General features: G+C 39.7%; 1 protein-coding gene and 1 long non-coding RNA gene across 2 annotated transcripts in view; both read right to left on the bottom strand.

Moving 5' to 3' along the window:
- Nucleotides 1-24930, bottom strand: part of KCNK13 (potassium two pore domain channel subfamily K member 13) — a 58336-nt gene that overhangs the window by 14749 nt on the left and 18657 nt on the right. The window lies entirely within an intron of this gene.
- On the bottom strand, nucleotides 11657-13451 carry LOC128086473 (uncharacterized). Its single transcript, XR_008209378.1, has 2 exons — nucleotides 13254-13451; nucleotides 11657-12402 (listed from the first exon to the last, which is right to left on the bottom strand). It is a non-coding gene; the product is annotated as an uncharacterized LOC128086473 (long non-coding RNA).

The raw sequence follows: 24930 nt of genomic DNA, 5'->3' as shown, positions 1-24930 counted from the left end.
AGGGATTGTAACCTTCTGCACAGCTCCTAGCACCACTCAGTCCAATCCTAAAGGGCAACACTGAAGTTGAAATTAACAATTTAAGATGCTGTGATGAAAAAATAAATGTAGCTACCCAAGTACAAACTACAATTCCTCATGTATCTTGATACCTTCTTCCCTCCCTAACTTATCTGGAGAGTCACGAAACCTAGCAGAAAGCAATACTGCCACTGCTTCAAAGCCCACTGAATTATTTTCAAAGAAATGAGACCAAACCATATGATTACAAAACCTTTTCTTTCCACTAATGGCAACCAAGAGCTGAACTGGTAAAGTTCAACTAGCACAGCATCACAGAATGGCCAGGGGTGGAAGGGACCTCAAGGATCATGAATCTCCAACCCTCCTGCCACATGCAGGGCCACCAACCTCCCCATTTAATAGTAGACCAGGCTGCCCAGGGCCCCATCCAGTCTGGCCTTGAACACCTCCAGGGACAGGGCATCCACAACCTAAACTGGTAAAAAACTAGTAAATGAGTCAGCTCACTCCAATAACTGAAATGCCCTGTCTCATTCAAATATTAATCTTAGCTGTCAACAATCATGGAAAATACATATGGGAAATAATTGCAGTATTGAAAGTTGATATTAGTGATTCTTCTGTGGTTCTGCTAGGTTGGTTCATACATATTCCTGAGCCATCTATAGCACGCAGGAGCTTCTAGAGTGGCTCTCGCACTGGAACTCAGGAGACTGTGCTGATCTGCAGGATTTGGCTAACTGGAGTCCTCAGCTCTGTGAGCCAACAATTCTAGGCTATCCCGGGACATGCTTGCATGCCCTGCTGGCTCCATACAACAAAAAAATTGTGGGATCTCAAGATGTTACCACCTCCCAGATTGAAACTAGGCTGAGAGCTGTCTGTCTTCAAACCTTTTTCTTCCTGGAGGCAGTAGGAACCTTTGGCTTCTCTGCCATACAAGATTTTTGGATGAAAAGACTATATTTAATGCCTTTATTCTCTACGTGGCTTTGAGATGTAGAGAAAAGTTATTTCTCATCCTTTCCCAATATGCATACACCAGGCAAGCATATGTGCACACACAGGCACATACACACACATACACGTTTCAAAGCCTTCCTCAGCAGCAGCATGAAGGCAGCTCTGCACTTGACAGTCACAAGAGCACAAGGAGATCCAGGACAAAAAGCTTGACACCAGCAAAACATGCACACCAATGAGACCCAGAAAAATGAAGACAGGGATAAAGCAAGGGCTTTTAAACTATACTTTCTAGAGTCCTAGGTCAACAGCCCAAGTCTTTACTGCTTTGTAATTTTTCATCTCTCTCAATTCATACACCAGACTTTTCAGCACAGATATTCAAGCTGCACCTTCTTCATCAGCTTTTTGTGCAAACAGGGTGAACTCATGGACTTAGACGTGCAGACCAGAAAGGGCATCTTGGTGTTGTCAGTGAGCAGGTCAGGAGGCCTGGGTGAGTTGATGCTTGCACTAAAACCAGGGCAGGCTGAACAAAAATAGTGAGGCTGAGGGAGAGGAGGAAAATAAGCTTTGAGGAATGTACCAGTCTCACGTTCAGTCTGCGATAGCAGGGACACAAGGATTTGTGTGACTGACTATGCATAACATTTCTTTGTCTCAGAAAAGTCTCCTAAAAAACTGAATCTTGTAACACAGCTGTAGAAGATTAGTTTCATGATAAGTGTATGAATGAGACTTCAAGGGCAGAAATAACTTGTGGGGTTTTCAGTAACTTGGTTTTGGAGAGCAGAAGTAAAATTGATGATGTGTTAAAGTATATGATGCAATGTCCGTATTTAACACAGCAAAGTTTAGCTCACAGTGAGTCGCTGTTGAAACCTGCCTTTGGAGTTGGATAACTGTTACTGCTTCTTCTCATTTCAAATACATAAACTGCATGGTCTGTATTGAAAAGAAACCTAGTGTAAGAAAAGCTCTCAATTTTGAGAAATCTAAAAGGCTTAAATAAAATAACTGCTAAAGGTACAATACTGGGAGTAAAATATAATAAAAATTCAGTATTGGTAGACAACTTCTTTATGGATCTGTTGATACCTCAGTTACAAAGTCTATGTAGTCCTTAAATAATGTATGACCCTTTCTGAGATACTGTAATTTTAATTATTTTAAGGGTGCTTTGTTTTTGTTTTTTAAATATGATAATTCGTGGGAACCCTGCCATTCTGTTTCATATAACTAAGTTTATCTTTTATTTAAGGTTCGTGCTAGGTCTTGTGTAACAGAAATACACAGCCTTGTTACAGTTCCATTGCTACCATAAATTCCACGTATAAATATTTTACACCTACCTTCTGGTTTCCCTCCACAATTTTTATGTAGTTTTTGAAGCCTGAGGTGCTGTGCCCAATGACTCTCCATCATCCCTTGATAGATGGGTAAGTCTGCACACTGTTTGCATTACTACAGGGCAAGAATAGAGCTAAGTTTTGAAAAGACATTGTAACTATTTTATAGTTACTTTTTATGACTTGCTGGATCACAGAATGGCCAGGGTTGGAAGGGACCTCAGGATCATGAATCTCCAACCCCCCTGCCTCATGCAGGGCCACCTACTGTTTAATAGTAGACCAGGCTGCCTAGGGCCCATCCAACCTGGCCTTGAACACCTCTAGGGACAGGGCATCCACAACCTCTGGGTAGCCAGTTCCAGCACCTCACCACTCTGAACATTTAAGGCAGATGTAATTTTTATGTTCTTAAAGTACAGAAAAATATTAAATTTAATATTTTCTATCAAAAGGTACCCAAGATCCACAGGTGGATGTGACTCTGTACCTGGCCCAGACTGATTGCTCACCAAAGGCAGCCATCAACAGTTTGGCAGGCTCCAAGAGGCACAGCAATGCCCACAGCTCTACTAGGGCTGTAGGAGTATGCAAGCACTCGATGACACCTGTTCAGCACTCCCCAGCCTTGGAAAGGCAGCAAAGGTTCAGCTGTGCAGCTCTGTGGGGATGTACTGCAGGCACAGTTCTCCTGAGACCTTAGAGCTCTAACTCAGGTAGCTATCGACAAAATTCAGTGGGCAGAGCTGTTAGCACTGCTGTTTCAGCCCTCTCACAAAGGCTGCAGCCCTAAACACAGCTGCTCTACAGAGGAAACACTCTGCACTTTATAACTGAAAACTAGAAGTTCTACTTGCTATCTTGGCTGGCATTGCCAGACAGGCAAGGGGAAGAGATTGTTCTGCTCTGCTCTGGTATGGTATGGCCTCACCTCCACCCTGGGAAGGTTTGGGCTCCACAATATAAGGAGATAAAACTGATAAGTAAACACCCACAGGAGGACTCTACAAAGATGGCAAAGAGTCTGGACATGGAAGTTAGAGAGAAGATTAACAGAGTCACAGACATGCTACACTGATAAATGCATACGATTGTATCAGCGCCAGTTAAGCATATGCATGTACGATGATGAACATGTATGTGCACATAAACCTTTTATTCTGTTGAATAGTCTACACTGCTAACAACAAACAGCAGCTTCAAGCCATAACTCACCTGGGCACAATAATACCAGAATCATAAATATAGCTAGCACCGCTTCAAGGGTACATTTTAAAGCAGTCAGTCTGGAGCAATTACAGAATTGGAACAAAATGTGTGCCATAGGTTTGTCTACACTAAAATGTTCCATCTAAGTGGTACAAACTTAGGTATATTTAAAAGGTTTTCTGATGTTAGTTTAAATTGTCTTACTTGACTTTTTTTTTTTGGCATGCATACATAAAGTATCTGATTTTTCTTGGAGGAAAACAGTGTTTATACATCTTTTGCAGGGATTTTTTCACCCAATACTGTAGGAAAGGTACATATGTCAATAGCTTCTGTGTTTTGCTTTGTCAGTCCAAGAGGTATTCAGAGAGCTTCCCCTTGTATACAGTTCTAGTGTTTCTTCTCTTTTAAAGGTAAAGCTAAAGTTAGAATTTGTGAGTTCTTCCTCTTGAACATAAAAGACCAGGGAAACCACGTCAGTGACTTTTAGGTAAAGTGGACTTCATAAAATTAATGCTCTTCCCTGGCTCTAAATATCAAGACAGCTGCAGCACATTTATTCAACAGCATTACGTGCAGTTCAGCTAAAGAAGAAAGACTTCTGCTGCAAACGTTAAGCAAAAGAAAGAAAAGGAAAAAAAAAAAAAAACCCCAAACCTGTCTCTGGCTAGGCTGGAAGAAAGCTGGACTGAGATAAGATAATTTTTGATACCGTAAAAGAATCAGTATATGTGCATGTATGTTTGTATGTAATTACATCTTCCTAACTAATTCAAACTTTGTCCTGATGACAGAGAGAAGGCTTGGGAGGAACTGCCAACAGAACCATCACATGCCAAGAGCCTCAACACTGCCACCTCAAGGTTACAGAAAACCTCATCCAAAAAATGAAGTTAGCCTGAAGCTTATATACATCAAGAGCAAGGATAGATCAAAAGAAGCATCTATAAAAGACATCACAGACACCACCTCAGCTCCTCAGAGACAGGCAGTCCCACGAAAGCTTTGAATAAAGACAAAAAATTCACTGATACAAAGAAGGTGCTTCAGGCGATACAAATAAAAAGCATGAGGTCACATCCTAAAGAGAAATCTGTTGGTATGGTATGTGGCAGGATTCTTGAAATATTCTGTATAGAAAGAAACAGATGCAAGTATTACTATTAAAATTCTGAAAACTGGTAGACTTTGCTGACAGTTATGTTATTAGAGACTGCAATGAGTATTTGTCACTGGAGAATCGGTGACACAGAACTGGGAGTTCTGTGAGTGCTTACTGTGAACATATAAGGAGAAACTGAACTCCTATTTCTTATATATTAACTTCTTATATATTAACTTGTAAAACATATGATTTATGAAGGAGGAAAAAATAGTTTTCATTATTCTTGACATTTTAAAAACAAGAAATTATGCTGGGGTAACTGATTGTTGGACACTTGGGAACAGAAGTTAAGTGTGTGAAACAATGCCAGGCTCCAAAGAGTTTGTCTCCTACAGAAGAAGCATTGCTAACACTGGGTGCAAAATTACCAACACAAACTTGGCTTTCTATATAGGAAGGGAAAAAAAAAAAGCAAACTATAGGTAAAACAGGATACTGCAATTGCAAACATAAAAAAAAACCCACAACAACACTGCAATGCCTACTGCAGGGAATGATTCCCTTTTCTTTCCTTCCTTTGTGATGGACAAGTCCTGCTCTCTGTGTACCATTATATTCTGTAATTCTAACTCTAAGCATCAGTTGCCTTATCCATACAAACTATTGAAAAACACCATCACAAGCATACAGAAAAGGATAGAATTGAATGAGACTAAAAGAAGATGTTAAAGAGTGGTTAAAAGCTGCAAAGTTGGGCATTTTTTTGTTATAAATGGACAAGTAACTGGGGACATCCCAAACCAGAGGACAGTTGAGACTGGAAGGTTGGCCTCAGTGGGATGTAAAATTATGTAGAGGATAAGAGGGATGCCAGGCTTTCCAACCAGACAGTTCTAGATTAATGAAAATAAAATCATATTTTACTTGAAGAGACAAAGGTCACTGAGTTGAAATGATACGGCTGAAAAATGTAAGAGTAATAACTCTTGGGGGGGAAATGCTCATCTGAACCTAAAAAAGATTACAGCAAATCTGGAGAGCAGCACAGGAACAGACTTTCTGAGGGTCTGCAAGGTCTAATCAAGGGCTGTTTTCTGGTCCCTGTGCTAAGATACAGTCACATAAGAAAGGTCCAACATTTCAAAAAATTGGTGTTAAAATAGCTGAAAACATTTTAAAAAGCACAAAGAGAAATTTCTCTAAAGTATCATCTGAGAGATGGTTTAGATTACTGTGGAGGATGGCTTTTCCCAGCTGTTACAGTAGGAAGCAGAGAGGTTGGCAGCCTGCATACAGAACAGTGCTCTGTGTGTTTTCCACCATGGTATGGTGGTTTATTTGATACATTTAATGCTAATCAATTTAATAACTATTGCTACTGAAAAGGACTGACAGATTCTGCTAATTGAAATGGTGAATCTGAAAATGCTTTTGCTATGTATCTATCACTAGTTCATAATGTATTCTGCCAGGGGAAAGATGCTTAAGCAGCTCTAAAAACAAAACATTCAATTCATTTAAAAATCCTTGAAAAAGTTATAATGCAACAGCAAAGCAATGTCCTGGCTCTTTCCAGAAGTTTTGAGGATGTCACCTGTACTGGTAATAGGTTCAAATGTTTCCAACCTCATCATTCACAGCTCCTAGTAACAAGTTTTTCTTTGGAAAAGAGGTGCAGAATTAAATAATGGGACTTCTTAGGAGTGTGAGTGACCAGAGCTTTGGCTGTGTGAAAACAAATCTGAAACTTTTGAAACTATTTACCAACTTCTTTCTGAACTATAATGAGTCCATACAGCCTTTTGTCTCTCTGTAATTGGCTTCCTTGCAGCCATGTCCAAAACAGTTTGCCATACATGAAACAGTGCTTTGATATAGCACATAATGCACATGCTGAGAAGCAGGTGGAAAAGCCCAAGTTGCAAAAGAATTTCTTTTAGAACAAAATCATTGTCTCTGAAATACTTGAAGGAAGGGAGTTCATCAGACTTCCACTAGGAGGTTGCCTTCTGAAAACAAGGCTGGTCAGCTACATCTTTTTGTTCTGTTGTGTTTTTTTTCTTTCTTTTTTCTTTCCCCAGCTGAAGAAATTAATGGTTTCAAAGTCACAGCAACTTTAAACTTCTATGGTGTTGTGGTTTCAAACAGTTCTCAACATATATGATGCTGAATAGTATAGACTGAAAAAATAACCCGATTTCAGTAGGCAGACCATAACTGCCAAACTCCCACAAATGCAAAACAGAGAAAAGAATAAACCCACAGTGCTGTTAGGAGTGTAGTATGTCTTGAATGTGTACTAATATTAAAATGCTGAAAGATCATGTTAGCTGAATCAGTATAAACATATTGAAATAACATCTACTGACTATTCTTGAACAGTGGATGCTAGTCTGAAAGAGAGGAATGAAAATACTCAGATGAGAGAGCAGCAAACTGAATTGCATCCATCTCTGCAGAGGTGCACTGCCAGATGAGTCCAAGACAATTAAGAAGCTCTTCACTCCAATAAACTCATTTTTTTTTTGTGTAAGATCTGCTAATCACATGTGTAACAGTAATGGAGATGGAGGTGTATAATCAGACAGAAGATCTGAATACATTCCAATGACCACTAGTTATCAATGGCAGCTGCTTCATATGCTTGTTACAGCAGATTTGTGTTCTTTCTTATATTTTCTGACCTCAAATTGTGGTTATGAAGACCAGGATCTTTTCAATGTTTATTTACAAGCCACACAGCAGGTAGCACAACATTACAAGCTGAAGATATTTTAGCAGACCATATTCTGAAGACAGTTTTCAAAAACAAACAAACAAACAAAAAACCCCCACAAAAATCAACAGGCAACTTGGAACCTCAAGGCTGCTAACTAGCCTGGGTGTCTGAACACCTGAAAGCTGTTACCACATAACACACCAGGGAGGAAGGCCTAGGAACCTTTGCTTCCTTCTCAAATCCTGCTGTGAGAGCACCCTGCAATTTGCCATATTTGCTTATTTCTACCTAATTGAGCTGGTGAACTTATTAGAAATCATATTTATTCCCACATCATTTAGCGTATTTATCTTGAAAATGGGCTGGTTGTTGCTCAGGTAACCTGGAAACACTATTTTTTGTTGTTGTGACAATGAAGCATGCTTATTTCTTAAATCTTGTTTTCTACTGTCTCTTTTCTTTTGTGTCACCAGATAGAGAAATCTAGATAGAAATCTAGAGAAAACTTTGGTGAAGCATCTGTGCTGAAGTCACAAAGACTTTGCAAGAGTACAAAAAGATTCAAAATTCAGCAAAGAAATGTAATATTCTGCTCAAAACCATACAATCCATGCAATTTACAAGAATAAAAATATCAAACAGGATTCCTGATCAGCTTTTATAACGCTATGAGAGAAACATTCTGCATGTACAAGTCTGCTTGATAACAAACTGGAACTGAATACTATGGATCTGGCTCACTCTTTACAGTTCCAGGGCAAAACACATGGGTGCTAAAGGGCTTATTTTACCCAGAAAGCTCCCTCTTTGGTCCAAACATCATCGTACTCATTCCTTACCAGTCATTTTGATATCTTAAAGAACTCAGAAATATTATGTTGCCAGAATCCTCTTTGCTGACATCCTCCATGTTATTCAGAAGACTGAGTAAAGCAATACACTACTTTCTTAGCTGTTTTGAGGATATCTCATAAGGTTCAAAAGGTTATAACCAAGGTTCATAAGGTTCATAAGGTCATAACCAAGATGTTATTACTTGATGACGTACAGAAAAAAAAAACAGTTTAAATTTGTATTCATTTTGATTGAGAAGGCAGCACTGCATAGTCCCAGTAAAGAAAATCATCACCTAATAATTCAGTGTATGAGCATCAAAAGACTGAAGCCTAACCTTGTGATTTCAGAGAATCATAGAATGGTTTGGGTTAGAAGGGACCTTTAAGATCATCTTTCCAACTCCCCTGCTATAGGCAGGGACAGTTCCCTCTAGACCAGATTGCTCAAAGCCCCATCCAGCCTGGTGCTGAATACTTCCAGGGAGGGGACATTCACAACCTCACTGTTCCAGTGTCTCACACCCTCGCAGTGAAGAATTTCTTCTTGATACCTAGCCTCAATCTGCCCTCTTATAGTTTCGAACCATTTCCCCCTGTCCTGCTGCTATATGCTGTTATAAAAAGTCCCTCCCCAGCTTTCCTGTAGGCCCCCTTCAAGTACTGGAAGGCCACTATAAGGTGTCAGAGCCTTCTCTTCTCCAAGCTGAAGAGCCCCAGCTCTCTGTCTGTCCCCATAGGGGAGGTACTCTAGCTCTCTGATTAGTTTCGTAGACCTTCTCTGGATCTGCTCTAACAACTCTATGTATTTTTTGTGTGGGCAGCTCCAGAACTGTATGCAGCACTCCAGTGACGTCTCACAAGAGCAGAAAAGAGGGTCAAAATCACCTCCCTTGACCTGCTGGTCATGCTTCTCTTGATGCAACCCAGAATATGGTTGGCCTTCTGGGCTGCAAGCGCACATCACCAGCTCATGCTGAATCTTTCCTCAACTGACACTTCCAAATCCTTCTCCTCAGGGCTGCTCTCAAGCCATCCTCCGCTCAACTCCTATCTGTGCTTCAGATAGCCCTGATCCACATACAGCAGATCCTGGGGTTTCTTTCATATATGCAATAATACAGAGTTGAAACACTTCCCTATATCTGTTGTATTGACAATCATTCAGAACCATTTGTTAAGAAACACTTTTAAAGTCTCTTTTCTTCTCAGCTGGAACGTTTTAATCCCTCTCTTGTATGGGGTAAGTAATCCTTCAGTCACAAAGTTGTTCTGTTATAATCACCATACCTGTATACAGCTCTCCATGTGATACTTAACATGTCATTCACAATGAATACGATAGCAGTAAACATCTGTTCAGAACTATCTCAAATACTCATTTAATTATAGAAAGACACTTCAAATGATTTGTCTTTTAAAATGGATTATAGACAGAGCAACTGTCTTCACAAACTATTCCCATGCTTTCAGAGATGTCAGTATTCGTATGACACATGGTTTCAGTACTTCTGTATTAAAAGCTTTATCAACTCCAACAAAATACTTCTCAGCAAAAGGTGCTGATCAGAAAAATGCTTCCATATCCACAGATAAGCTTTGTTTAATTTTGATAAACGATGAGCAAATTACTTCAGAAGCTATTAAAATTGTCCCCTCTCCGTTTAAAGTTGTTTTTTTCTTTTTTTGCATATGTGCTTCCTAAAAATGCTTTGAAGAACGCAGGTTCTTCAGCAACCTTTTTGTCTGCCAGATCTAAGGACTGAGCTTACTGAAAGAAACAACTAAAATTTTGCTTGACATTTCAAACTATGTTTGGTGACTTGCCAGCATAGCTGCCCATCACTGAATACCTTTGTGTGAAAGACTTTTCAAGTTTGTTTATGCTGGCAGTTGCAGGGGAAGCCACCTGGCTTAGAAATGAAGATGTCATCTGCTTGCTCTTCTGGGACATGCTTTTTGGCTCCCTGTGGGAAGAATGCTACGTTCATTATTTCAAAATTCCCAACTTCACCTAAGGGATGGTACATTTTCTTTAAAAATTGTAGAATCATAGAATCACCAAGGTTGGAAAAGACCTCCAAGATCATCCAGCCCAACTGTCCACCCATTGCCAATATTTCCCCATATTGTCCCATAGTACAACATCTAAATCTTTGTTGAACTACTTCCCTGTGCAGCCCATTTCAGTGCATTACCACTCGTTCTGAGAAGAAATTTTTCCTCGTACCCAACCTGAACCTCCCGTGGCACAACTTGAGGCCATTCCCTCTAGTCCTCTCACTGGCCCCAGCACTGAAGTCAGGCTGAGAGGCCTGTAGTGCCCTGGATCCTTCTTACTACCCCCCTGCAGATGGGAGTTGCATGCCTTCTGCATGAATGTAGCTGGGAGCTGAAATGTTGTCACCTAGTGAATACATATCTATTACACAGATTAAATGTTAAATAATATAAAAAAACTAATCTAACAATATAATAATACATGGTGATTTACAGACGTTGGGGAAAAGTAAATCCCTTCCAAATTATAGCAATAGGATGTTTGAGATGATTTCATATAGCGTATTTCATACTCTCGAGGGTCTTGTGAGAGCCTCTCTACATGCCCATCACTGGCTACTCAGCAGACGCACAGCAACGAATTGGCTCCTCTAACAACCAGGACTACCATCTTCCCCTACCTTTTTCCTGAGAAAAATGCTTTGAAGGATCAGGGTGACAACTATGGTGCAAGTGTTGAAGAGCTAACTACAACGTTTGTTTTCTTTTCCACCACATAAATAAATACATTTCTTCTCTCATAAATCAGACCTGATCCTTATTCATATTAGATTATTCTATAAGATGGTAGATGGAATCTATAAGATGGAATCTATAAGATTCTATAAGATGCAAGATTCTATAAGATGGTATAAAAACAAACAATATGCTGGGAACTTCTACATTGTTTCTTATCACTGCGTTTGAAGTCTCACAACCAGAATTTTCTTATATTTCTAATATTCTGGTTATACATAATGTGGTATGTAAGTGCCTCCTAGATTTTACAAACATCAATGTCATGGGAAAGGTAAGTGAATTAAATAGGAAGACAGAGCACAGGTCAGTACAACCATACGTATGTGTAAATCCTTCCACAAGAAGTTACTGGAATTAAGTAAGGGAAGAAGCTAGCTAGAGCTTTCAGTTTAACAAGAAGCTTTGACATTAGCAAATATTTGCTGCATGCTAATCTGAGCACCAAGGGGAATTCTAAATTACCAGCCCTTCCTTTCACACCAGCAGCCCTGCTACTACTGAAGTACTTCTGTATAAATTGTCTTTGCAATCTTCTCGTCCTTGCAAGAACAGCCCCTTCATGACCATAGGATGAAAGTTAGAGGGAATTAATCAAATTGTATTTAATCAGTTGAGGCTGAAAAAATATTTTTTAGAATAATGTTAAATGCCTTAATTCAGTTGCTCATTAGTTTTATTTCCAGCAGTCAAGAGTATCACAGAAGTACAGGCATTGGAAGAGATCACAGGAGATTATCCTGTCCGCCCCCCTTGATAAAGCAGGTTCCCTAGAGTCAGTATCTAATTGGCCAAGCAATAATTACACAGCCAGGTTGTAGCCAGGTCCCTGCACTATTTGTACATGATGGCATATCAGGCAAATTCACTGTGCTGTCAAATTTTGGCCTTGATGCAAAACACATGCTACAAATTAGACATAAATCTCTTACAATAAATGGAATTATACTGGTTTTGCAGCAATAACAGTGAGGTAAAATTTGATCCATAGCCCTGGGATTCAGTGGGAGCTGGCTATTTATAATAAACGTTTCTTATAAGATGGAAGAATAAATGCTAAAAATACAATTGGTTATTTTTGCCAACTTTTCAACTTGTCTAGAAATTGGGGTTTTGCCTGCTGCTGTTGATGTGGAATTCCTGGAAATTGCTAGTCTCATCTTAGGAAGGGAAGTTTTGCCATTAATTTTTGTGTAATGAGAGCAGATATCATATTACAGCAACAAACCACAAAAAGCAAAATAACAATGAAACTGAGAACTGTATATTCTCATGTTGTGTGCTACTTTTGTCCTTCCTTAAGTTTGTATAATATTGCTCCGGAGCATTTCACTTAACATCTGACAGATGACTTTGAGGAGTGAATGAGAAAGTTGCATGACATCCTGTGACGATTTGAGGACTCTGTAAAACAAGATAAGTAAAAAGGTACCAAGGTGCCAAGAAGGTTACTAGAGCCAGGAAATAATCAGTTTGATTCCTTCCTTTCCCAGGAAAGGAACAATATATAATGGTAGGTCCTGCAAATTAATAGAAATTATTCTAAAGGGGAAAAAGAAGACAAGGGCAGTCAACAGAAGAGAAGTCTTTGTGTCCTCAGAGAACAGGACCTCCTGGGGAGCAGAAGGTGCCATGTTCTCTGCAGAAACCACAACTGCTAGAATCAGAGAAATCTAAATGGAAAGATGGGGTACACTGGGGATACAGTAGTGCAGCCCATTTACCAGACAGACATTTCATCTCAGTTTGAATATTTCTTCAGCTCTTCAGAGAAAGCCATGGTTGGTTTAGAATATCTCAAGAGTTTGTATGATACAACTTGGCATGTGGCCCTGGAAAGGTAAACCACAGATTGGACCTCAGTGGGGCAAGGGACTCTGAGAGGGGTGGTGCTTATGCTGATGGTCTTACAGACCACAGCTAGTCCTGAAGGCCGTGGCAGGCAAGCTGCGAGTTCCATGAAATGAAAACAGTTTTTGCCTACAAATGAGCTAGAGAAACAGAAAGGATCCAGATTTTAGCTCAGAAGTTAAAGCACAATGTCTACAGTGTCTAAGCACTGCAATGGTCCTCTTCAACCCAGGCCATTCTGCGATTCTATGATTCAATTTGGTGAGAGTGCAAAGATCGTTTAAAGAGGGACCACATAGATTGATGATTTTTCTTCAAACCAACAAACAAGGATGTTCAGTTCTTGCATTCTTGTCTTTCCACACAACAGTCACAATTCCAGTTAAAGACTTTTCTATTTTTACCTTGCAAAAACTGAGACTAAGGAGATCTCTTGATGATTCAGGCAAAGACACCATTTGCTTGGCAGTCCACTCAGCATGAGGAACAGTAACTGCTTTTTTCAGGGATTTTGCTCACTGCACATTTATTGGAAGTGTTGATGTCTACGGTATTCTCTTACTATAATGCATGACAAAAGTCAAATCTAAAACAAAAAGAAACCCAACAAACAAAACCCAACATCCTGCCTTTTTATATATCCTCACAAAAAGCAAATGGTAAAAAAAAAAAAAAAAAAAAAAGATCTGAGTTACAGGGATTGAAAGAGACCTCAGGAGACTGTCTAGTCCAACCCCTTGCTGAAGGGTAGGTTACACAGCAAAGTGTCCAGGCCTGCCTTGACTATTTCCAGAGAAAGAGACTCTACAACTTCTTTGGGCAGCCTGTTCCAGTGCTCTGTCACCCTCAAAGAGAAGGTTTTTTTTCCATATTCATGTGGAACATTTCAGTTTGTGCCCACTGCCCCTTGTTCTGCCACTGGACACCAGTGACAGGAGCCTGGCCTCATCTCATTGACTCCCACCCATTAGATATTTATAAACACTGACAAGGTCCCCTCTCAGTCTTCTCCACATCAGACAGCCCCAGATCACTCAGCCTTTCCTCATTAGCCTGCACCACATCATCTTTGTGACCCTCCACAATGGAACTCTCCTAAGATCCATCTTTCTTGAACTGAGGAGCCCAGAACTGGGCACAGTGCACAGTGCTCCAGATGTAGCCTCATCATGGCAAAGAAGAGGGGGAAGACAGCAGAGGGAGAGCTGGCCATCCTGACTGTCGACTTGGCAAGCAATATCAGACTTTTTTCACATTTAGCTGAATGCGACTATTTATTGCCACCATTATTTTTTATTTGGAAATTCATGTTTAGTTTCTCCTCAGGCACCTGCAGTGTTTGACAGGCACTTACAAGCTTAATCCAGATTAACTGGAAGAGTTTGCTTGTCCAGGAGAACAGGTAATCCTCTGGGCCACCCCCTACTAAAGAGAAACATTTTCTATTAACATTAAAAGCAGCAGAAATTGCTATTACATACCTGCATTTAAAAGTTGACTTTCACCTCCTGTTGTTTTGCAATTATATGAAGAACTTATGAAGGAGTGACAGAGAAAGAAATAGTAATTCCCAGGCTACACTCCATTGCCATTTTTTTCAATTAAGGATGATTTTAAGCAAGCCTAACTTTAGTAAATGGAAATGTATCAGGAACTTTCACATGTTCAGGTTTCCAATTATTCCCTAGCATCATTAAACAGGTAAGAAATCTTCTAGCACCTGATGGAAAACCCTAGGGCATTTTCTCATTAGACACTATTCTGTCTAAAGATAACATTCCATTTTCCTGACCAGTTTTTTTCTTCTTGCACTTAATACAGGCACAGTGTGCTAGAAAGCAGCAGCCTCACTTTTTCTAACATTTTAAACATGCTTCTCTTCCCTTTTATTTACATGCACATAAACTAACTGGAACACTGTAAGAGAGAATGACAGTTTAGCTTTACAAAGAAAAGAGAGACCAGGAAAACATTTCACCTTAAAACAAAAGTGCAACACGTGCACATCAACGAAGCACTGCGCTCACTGAACTCTCTTCTCTCCCCAACCCTCCAACATGAGAAAGTACTGAAGAAATTCAGTGAATTAAACTGAAGTATAAAAAAAAAAAAAAAAAAAAAAAGAGAGAGAAATGAATATATCCCCTTTATGTCTTCTTAAAAGACCTGTATTTGCATTTGGCAAACTGGATATGATGCAATCACTGGCACTAATAATTCATAAGCAATTTCCAGCAGGGGAATCTAACATTAGACACTGCAGAATACTTGAACAGTTCCATTCATACAAGCTGGGTCTCGCCACCTTAAAGTAACAAGATGCAGGATACTGCCACGTTTGCTCCTCATGGAAAGTTATGTATGCGCACATGAACACTGAACACTTTTGATTCTTTCTCCTAAACTCTGAAATTCCCCTGGTTCTGACAACGATTTTTAGCATCTTCCAGGATGTATCCCACTGAACGTCAACGAGCAGTACTGAACTGCTATGAAGAAATGTTTCCCTTAGCTTGACAGATAGAAACTGAAGCGTTGCTGTGAAATGTGCACAGATGGTGAAAGGCTTATATCTTGGAAAAAAGCGAAGTGGTGACAGGAAATGGGAACTTAACTCTTTTAAAAACAGTTGTTGATGGCACATTCAGATAACAAATGAGTGTGCAATGTGTGCAGCAAGACTCTCTCACACACACTTCCTCCCGTTTGAGTTTGCCACCAAAAGACTGTAAACACTACCATTGTTTTACGAACGACTGTGCTTAGTTTGTCCTTTGGTTAGGAATTACTGGCTTTAAATTACGACAACCAGAAGCATTCTGCGGAGACCACCTTCGGTTGGCCCAGAGATAAACTGTATCTTCACAACTCAAATGAAAAACAATTCAACAGTTAAGTACTCCTCTTTTTTCTTCTATGTTAATAGCACAGCAATAGATTGCTGAAAGTGAGAAAAGCAACAACAGTAAAACATTTTCTAATTGCCATCTGTGGCCCTTTTAATTATTTTTTGTCCAGATATTCTGCAGCTAGTGAAAGCAGGTTTCAGTTCCACTTGTATACCTAGACACATTCTCAAGTAGCAATACACATGCCATAAATCTGCAAACACTACAAGAAAAAAAACTCTGCTTTAATGGAAGTAGAAATACTTCTGTTAAATAAACCCTGTCTGCCACAATAATGCGTCCATCAGCATATTAAATGGTAAATAGATGACAGAAAAAAACATTAGTGTTCTTTCTAAGATTTAGACTGTCCCTGGAGAGTGATGCAGAATCAAAGAATAGCTTCCACAGAGCAACTTTCCTGTGTCTTGCTGCCTACAGTGCAGAGCAACGTGGGAGCAGTGACTTCTCCCCCCTGTATCACATGAATCTAAGAGAACATGGCAAATAAAGAAAAGGAAAAACTTGTGAACTTTTTAAATATCTTGTTTTGCTGTTCCTGTCTGACATGTTACATAAGATAGAAGACTGTACTTGAAGGAATTAAATTATTCAAATTAAGGAAAACAATACTTTTTTTTTTTTTTTACTGTTGGTTATATGGTTATTCTTGCTGGCAACTCTTTACATTCAGAAGCAATGAAATGTTCGGCAGGAAAACAATTCTTCACAAACTCTGAATGGAAATGATTGTAAATATCATTAAATGAAGGTGAGACCAGGTTTTTAAAATGGCATTCACTGCACTGCTCTTGTGCTGTTTGTCTTCCAAAGAAGACAGACGCAGCATGACATAAGTGTATATAAATTTATAGGCATCTGAATGTCTAACACAGTTTATCCTGCAAAATTTCTTTCTGTGTCAGCTGGAGATCTGGTGAGACTCCAAAGCATAATGATTAATATGCCGCACAAAAACAAAACTTGAAAAGTCCAAAGAATGGTATCTCTGTGGATATTCTCAATAGTGATGCGCTCAGAAAATTTCACAGCAGCCAAAGAGCTCGGTCTGTGCTATGTTACTGCCTTCCTGTGCCTTCGTTAACTCCATTACAAAAAGTCTGTTTACACTTGGGGCAACACACTGATGAGTCAGACACCAAGACAGCAAATCTAGTGACATATAAATGTGCTGTAAACAACAGATGTAAAACTTTGCACAGATGACTCACATCTAGCAAACAAAATACATACTCTCTGATAGGGATAACAAAAATTGAGGGGGGAAAAAAAACCCATAAAAACCCCAAAGACATTTTAATAGTCCAGCTAAGAAATCTGCTACATAATACTTCAGTTATGTTACTTTTACATTATATAAAAAGATTTGGTGATCTAAAAGCTTGTGGCTGTGCATAGCTTTTCCATTTAAACAAAGTTTTGTGGTATTCTCGAATTTAAAGTGTAATCCTTATTAAATCAAGAATTCTAACCTACTGAAGTGATTGAATTGGGTAAAATAGATCACGTAGCAAGTTCTGCACAAATCACGCTTAGAAGATATTCCTCATAGACTCGTAACAGATTCTGAAAGCTTTTCTTTACTAGAAGGGATGTTTCAGAGTGTACAATTAATGAATATACAGATGTTATGGTACAGCAGAGAGCTCGGCTATGTAGCTATTACACCAAAGCAGGAAACAGAAACGTTAGATACACTCACCTGTATCCTGAGCTCACATGGAAAATCCCAGTGGCGTAGATCTGCAGAAGAGATCCTTCCCCACTGGCAGCCAGCTCTTAGATGGGTCTAGGAGAGGTGGCGCCAGGCTCCACCCCTTCCAGCAGCACAGGTGAATTGCCTTCACCTGTGCTCCCGTGGCTGACTCATGGCTCGCCTCAGGTGATCAATCAGAGGTTCAGGCTCGCCTCAGGTGATCAATCAGTGATTCAGCAGTTCCCATACACATAGGTACCTCTTCTACTTTTGACTGTGCTCATTGATCCCTTGGCATTTGCAATCATAGGGCATCTCCCGCAAACATGGCATAAGCGCTAATTTGGAAGGAAACAAGAAAAGATTTGCTGCTCCTTTAGTTGCCTGAAATACCACTTAACAGATGAAGAAAGCAAGAACACTCTACAGTATCTTGAGATACTAGTGATTCAAAACCACAGTCAGGCACCTAGTAGTTAATGGAATTTCCCATTTTTTTCTGATATTCAACCTAAACTTTTCCTTGTTAAATTTTAGCTCATTGCTATTAATTATACTTTTTTTTTATACTAAGTAAATCGTCTCCTCCCATCTGCTTACATTCTAAACTATTTATAGATCATTGCCAAATTATCCCCAATTTATTCCGTACTATCAAACATTTACAGGATGTTACTTTCACTGCCCCTTTACACGTGATTAACACTGGCCTTTAAAAAAAAATGATTAAAAAAATTGTCTTATCTATTTGCACCTGGACTCCCTGGAAATTTGTGTGGTTATCGTAGCTTGCCTTTATTTGTAAAAATGCACTCAAAATTGGAAAAATTGAAAAAGAAAACAAAAAAAGAGGAATGGAAAGAGCCCCACCAGTTACTTGTGCTTACCACAAGAATAGGGTTGGTACTCCTGCCCCCAGAGCTCTTGCCCACTCCTGGGCACAGGAGGAGCTCCAAGCTGCCCCAGCTCTGTGCTCAGCCTCTGGCACCACCTGTCCTTTCTCTCTGGCCACAGACAAGGATGGTGGTAGATGTTCAGTTTGCTCTGCTGCCAAACCCTCTGGAGCGCAGCAACACCTTCATGGTTTCTGGGAGGCTCCAAGAGACACAAACCTGAGCCCTGGCCACCCCAGCAGGGAAGTTTGGGGTGCCAGAGTGGGAGCTCCCATGGCAGAAACATGCAGAGTAGAGAGATGAATGTCTTCCCTCTGCCTCCCTGTCGCTTCCACAGAACACAATGAATTGACTGAAGGATAACCGAGCTATTTGGTTTTCAGAAGTTCAGCAGAAATGCATACCCTGACTTGCATAAGGACAGTGTATTTTCCTTGGCACCAAAGCATCTATCACAAGGACAAGGCACTGTTGCTTTTACTCTTAAGGGAAATTCTTGTTTTTTAAAAGAAAATACTACCTGGAGTCCTTTCTTAGAAGAAGGATGCATTATTTTTTAAAAGTCCATGAAAGTCACGCAGTTTCTTTCCTCCCAGTATTGCTGAAATCACTGACATATGTGTACTTACACCGACCACATGAATGTATTTATCAGGAGACTCACAATGACTGCAGGCTAATGCTGCCATTTGCTCTAAAACTCAATTTCCACTGACATTCATTTTCTGGACAATCATCTACTAGCAGAGCTAACTCTGGGCAGTCCTATCAAGCACTTAGGAGAAAAGTCTTTGTGCAGGTCCCTGCTAAATCTGAGCCAATTCTCCAGAATCCAGAAACAGCCTTGGTGACAAAATACACAGTTAGCAGTAAATTTACCCTGAACTCAAGGTGCCCCAGGTTTTGGACTAAAATGGCTTTTTTTTTTAATACACAGTTTTTCTGAGATGAAGACAGACTGTGAATCAAAAATTTACTACCAAGCATCAATTCTAAAACACTACTCACACGTAGGTACTGCCAGTATTAAAGGCTAATTGATTAGATTGTGGCCTTTCCAATTTTGTAATATATCCTGGCCATGGGCAAAGTTAAAATGCATACCAAGTGCTAAAATGTCAATATCAAGGTTTATGACAAGGTTAATTTTACTACAAGTAATTTTGCTGTTACTATGGTAAGTGTAAATACCCATCACTGAAGGCACAGCTGTGCAGTGCTGCAGGTACTCATACTGTTATCCACCCAATTAAGGAAGAACAAATAATCCCAGGGATTCTTAACCCCCTAGTTCATACAGAAATCCTGCATCTACGTCTAGCTGTTCCCTCATAGGAGAACGTTGCCACCTGTATTCTTGCACACTGGTTGCAGCTCTGAGGCTTTTCTGACAGCTTTGAAACATCATCTGGATCTGATGGTTTTTAAAGCCATCTGTATGTACTGCCTTTCCTCCTGATTTAATTCACAGTCTAGGAGACCACAACTGGGCCTTCAGTTTTGCCCAGGGAGTATTTCAGTTCTAAGGGGAGAAAAAACCAACCAACAACCAAATAAACAAAAAAGAAAACAGAAGAAACCTTCGGACTGTGCAAAAAAAGAAAAAAAAGCTGAAGAATAGACAACAAGTAAAAATGGAAATGAATTTTTAATGAACTAAATTAGTCTAATACAAATCTGCCTAATGTTGCCAAACACTAACCTCTTCAAGGAAAGGCAAGAGGGGACACAGGTTTCACAGGTTTTTAGTTGTAACTAAAATATGCTGACTGGCCATGCCAAACAGTTTTATCATTGAAAAGGTGTAGTGCTCAGTGACAATCGAAATAGCCATCATATGCTAGAACATAAAGAACAGAAGGTTAAATTAATCTAAAGTACAGAGGAGGCCAGTGTGTTATACACATAATTAAAGGTAAGCACTTAAGCAAACACCCTGCTGGAGTGTGCAGCATGGGGCAAAGCCATGCTCACAAATCTGGTGTGGTCCCAGCCTGGTTATCATCATCAGCTGCTCTCACAGTGAGAGAAAGAGGATTTGATACAATAACAAGAATGATAAAAAGCACAGGAAAACTTCCGAATGAAGAGACAGAAAGGTTATGGCTGTTAAATTTAAAGATGCACTGTGCCAGAGTGAAAAAATACAAAATGGTTTAAAGAAAGCAAAGCGTCCTTGCTCATGTTTTCTTCTAACCCTAGAACTAGAGGGTATGTGAATACAAATGCATCCTCAAATACTGATGAAAGTAATGAATATATTCACATTATATAATAATCTGATACAGGGGCTGCACTTTACCATGCATCTGCACAATGCAGCCCCAAAGTGGGTTCATCCACTGGGTATGAGAGATCTGTACGCTACTGCAATTTAAATATGAATAAATCTAATCAGTAAGAATAGCAATAATATATCACAGAACAGTATCAATAAAATAAGAGGGAGAGGAGAAGGGAGGGGAGCGGAGCAGAGTGGAGAAGCTAACTTCCTGGGCTATTGCATCATCACTGGGTAATGATTTATTTTCTAAAATTACCAAAAGTTAAGAACATTTTATTTTCATTAATAGGAGTTAGCCAGCTGAAGCCAACTTGCACTTGTCACAGCCTAACTTGTCAAAGATTTGCAGAATTGTTTCTAATATCTTCTAATATCTTTCTAGCAAAGTGAAGTGAACCATCTGATCTGTAGTTGCTCAGACAACAGGAGCTCTCCAACTTGGTCACTATGGTAGTCACTGGTCCACTTCAAACCTGCCACTGAAGCAGTTGCTAATTTTGGCATTTTCTTTGTAACTCCTGCTGTGTTCTTACCTAAGCTGCTCATTGTACGCCTCTTAACTAGCCAATGATTTCTTCAGCAAACTATGACTCCAGCTGTTCCCTGACAATTCATTAAATTCCAACCTTCCTCTTCTAGGAAAGCAACAGCAAAGCATTTTTCCCATTGTGTCATGGCACTCTTCAACCTCTAGCAGCGGATAAGCTCTTTGATGACCATTCCGTTGTCTTGGTTCCAGATGAACCAGTGGTTATTTCACACAAAGAGAGCAGAGAAGGCTCCCCAAGAGGTTACCAATACTGGCGATGAGCTGTCAACAAAAGCTCCCTTCTGCTTACCCATCATTTACGGGCAAACTCTGAAGCAAAACGCTTATCTGCACTTGTGGCAACATGGTGACAGTCTCACAAAGCTGAGTCTCATTCTCCTCGTGTTTTTTCACCCTAGCAGAGTATTAAAGATGATTTATTTTTTGTTACAGAGCTTCTTAGGGAAGCGGGGAGAGCTAACATAGGGAGATTATTTAATTTCTGTATCAGCAAAGGCTCAAATCAGCTTCATTTGTGCATGTAACATCAATGTGTTTACCCTTAAGAATAACTCATGAACACTATAGTTGGGCCCTGTACTCTGGCAGGCTGTTTCGTGTCCAGAGTGTCCAGAGCCAGGGGATGGGGATAATATCAAGGCCATACTGAAAGTTCCTTTGTTCATTTTTACCAAAGGTACAAGGCAAAAAAAGATATGTATATACACAAGAATGGTTATGTTTCACTTCTAGCAAAACACCCTGTTATGTCTGCTTACATTTTGATGGCATCTTTGCCTCCTGTTGACAGTGGATTCTGCACTTTCTTCTTCATTTATTTAGCTTACTGGGATTCTATGATAGTTGGATTTTGTATCAAAATTATTGGTCCACTGGTAACAACAACACATAATTAATGAATATTTTAGCTCTGTCATTATTTGTAGTTGAAGGATGATTTTGCTAATAAATCCAGATTTATTCAGCTGCCCATAAAATATGAACTAAACTTAGACCTTTTCAGTAGTATTGCACGGAACACACTCAATTTTCTTTCCTTTTCCTGAGTGTCCCCACATAGGTGAGGACATATTGTACAATGCATCAATATCTCTACGAAGATGTACAATAGCAAAGACATGTCCTGACATCTTTAAGCAAATAAGACAAGTTCTTACAATGAGGTCAGACTGCCCCTATTTCTCTTCTTGTCTGGAATTATTCCTGCACAGAAAGATCAGCAGTGCTTGTCCAAGATCAGAAGGCGTCAAATGCCTCATGCTCAGACACCAAGTCAGTCCACACACAGGTGCTGTGAAGGTGGAGTATAAAGATTCCACGGCAATGGAGGAAGTCCTACAGTCTTAGCCATCTTCACTTCTTATAGTATGAATTCTGAATTCTAATTCTGAAAGACAGAAAGACCTACATGAAAACATTACTTCAGAGCAACCTAAACTCAACATTTCAGTATGTTGCAATCGCAATCATCACTGATTTTACGCAAATTGAAACTCTGTCCATACAGCTCCAAAGGACAATTTCACTCTCATTTTCTACTTAAAATACCTTTTAAAAGAGACATATTTGAAAGATGATACTTCTTCAGTATTATAAAGATTAAGTCAGGCCATAGCATTGAGCGCTGCTTGGCAAGTGTTGCTTGCTACTTTTTAGCACATTTCCCGTTCCAAAGCACTGATACAATCTCATGATATTCCGGAATTAAATGCAAATCACTGCAACTAACACAAATGGATGCATCAACATGAAAACACCAAATCATCCACTCCCTAGTGACGCTTCTTTCCTTCTAGATCACAGATTTATTTTTAAGAATGCATTGGAATGAAGAAAAAATGCAATCCAAATCTGCATATTTAAGAAACTGTGATATTATTACATTCTCCTCTCTTAGCGTTAATGAATTGAGCATTAAGAAATAAAAGTATTGCTGAGTTTCTAAGTTCAGGATTTTCTGGACTTAAGTAATTACCACCAGGTTCTCAGACAACAGACCTTTGGATCAAAGCACATTTTAGACCCCAGCAATCATCAGCTGCACAGCCTCTGTCAGTGAGGAACTAAAGTCAACATCAGCAGTGAGTTTCATATCCCAGTGTGCAGAGTGCATTAGTACTGCAAAAATGGGCAGTCGCTGGTTTCTTTCCTAGTGGCAGAGATACTACTTTCATTGCTGTATGGCTCCTGAAGAGAGGACAGAAGCCCTGGATGATTTGCAACTGAATATGGACACTATAAGACACCTGACAGCTGCAAACTCAAATTTACAATGTCATATTGTCATGGGTACAGGACTGCATTAGCAGTAATATTTTCCTAGTAACTAACAAAATATTATCAGGACAGCTGGTTTTCTTGCAAATGACTGTGCTAATGTTGTTTCTAGCTGGCACTACATATTGGTACAAAACAATGGTTCCCTGTTTTTAAATCATTCAGGCCCTCTCTCCCTTGCAGATACCTGACTCTAAATACACTTCGCCTCACTGCTCCTTCACAAAGTTATCTAAGCACCTAAACATGAGTTGCCATCAATATTCTGCAGCAACTCACTATCCAGACTTGGTGTGTCAGCAATCATGTAGGCAGATATCTGAACTCACTTTACATCTCTTGACTTACACTTGTTGACTCATTAGGCATTGGCAGTTAGGAGTTCTGTTCAAAATCACTAGTGGTGATATGTAACCATATTGTATTCAGTGGGCAGTGACTGAAGCAACCAATCACCTAGGAATTCAGAAGTTCAGCTCTAAGTCCTATCAGCTGCAGGGAGTTTCCAAGCATTGCTCGTTCCCCATAATATCCTCTAACCCACCAACCCAAACTCAAGGCTGTGACAGAAGAGACTTTTCCTAGAAAACTTGGGCCATGGTGTGGAACACAACTACAACAGAAGGAAAAAGGGCAAGAAGACAATGAGCTGCCAGAGAAGATGACATCTGGATGGCATCTCTGAGGTTCGAGTCTACTTCTTATGCTGCTCATGGATTTTGTGTTACAAGCTTCACTGAAGGAAATACACAAACACCTCTGGACAATATCTTGGTTCAGACTCCTGAGCAGATGGTAATGGGGACTGTCCGGTAATGTTACAAATTGGTTCAGATCCACATGCTGCTAAGCATGCCAGGGCCCAGGTGAGCACACAGAGCTCATCATGGCCCGGCAGAAGAGCCTCCCTTCTCCTAACAAAATGTAACCCACTGGCTGTGCAGAACCAATCCGAGGAGATGCTACCTGAGTACATAAAAGCATAACAGTAGCTATTTAGATTCATCTAAATCACCCTGCACAGCTAAATGTTTCTTATCCTTTTGTAAGATAGCTGTCTAAAAAAATTATTCTGACCATAATCTTCAATCATTTCAGTATCAGTAACAGGAAAGTTGGCAACAAAGGTGTGGAGGAGTTTCAAAGAGACCTACCAGCATTTCTAAAACTTTGTGATACTGATCATTGGACAAGAAATGAAGCTCTGAGGGGTGACTGACTTCTCTGACTGTTGCAAGCATTACATTCTCCATTTTAGAAATAATTCTGAAATTAAAACTCACCCTGCCATGGCCTCTATTTGACTCATACAAAATTCAAGATTTTAGAAAACTGAACAATACTAGCATGCAGTATTTCAGGGTCCGACCCATACAGATTAATTGTGCAACGTTTAATTATGCAACTGCTTTGCTGAGAACCTCTTCCTTTTCCATTGCTTAGCTTTTTACAACCTTGCATAAAGTCACTTT

This window comes from Tympanuchus pallidicinctus, unplaced genomic scaffold (genome assembly GCF_026119805.1).
Source record: "Tympanuchus pallidicinctus isolate F22 unplaced genomic scaffold, pur_lepc_1.0 scaffold3, whole genome shotgun sequence".
In the NCBI taxonomy this organism is placed as follows: domain Eukaryota; kingdom Metazoa; phylum Chordata; class Aves; order Galliformes; family Phasianidae; genus Tympanuchus; species Tympanuchus pallidicinctus.
This window is presented reverse-complemented; position numbering and strand designations above follow the sequence as displayed.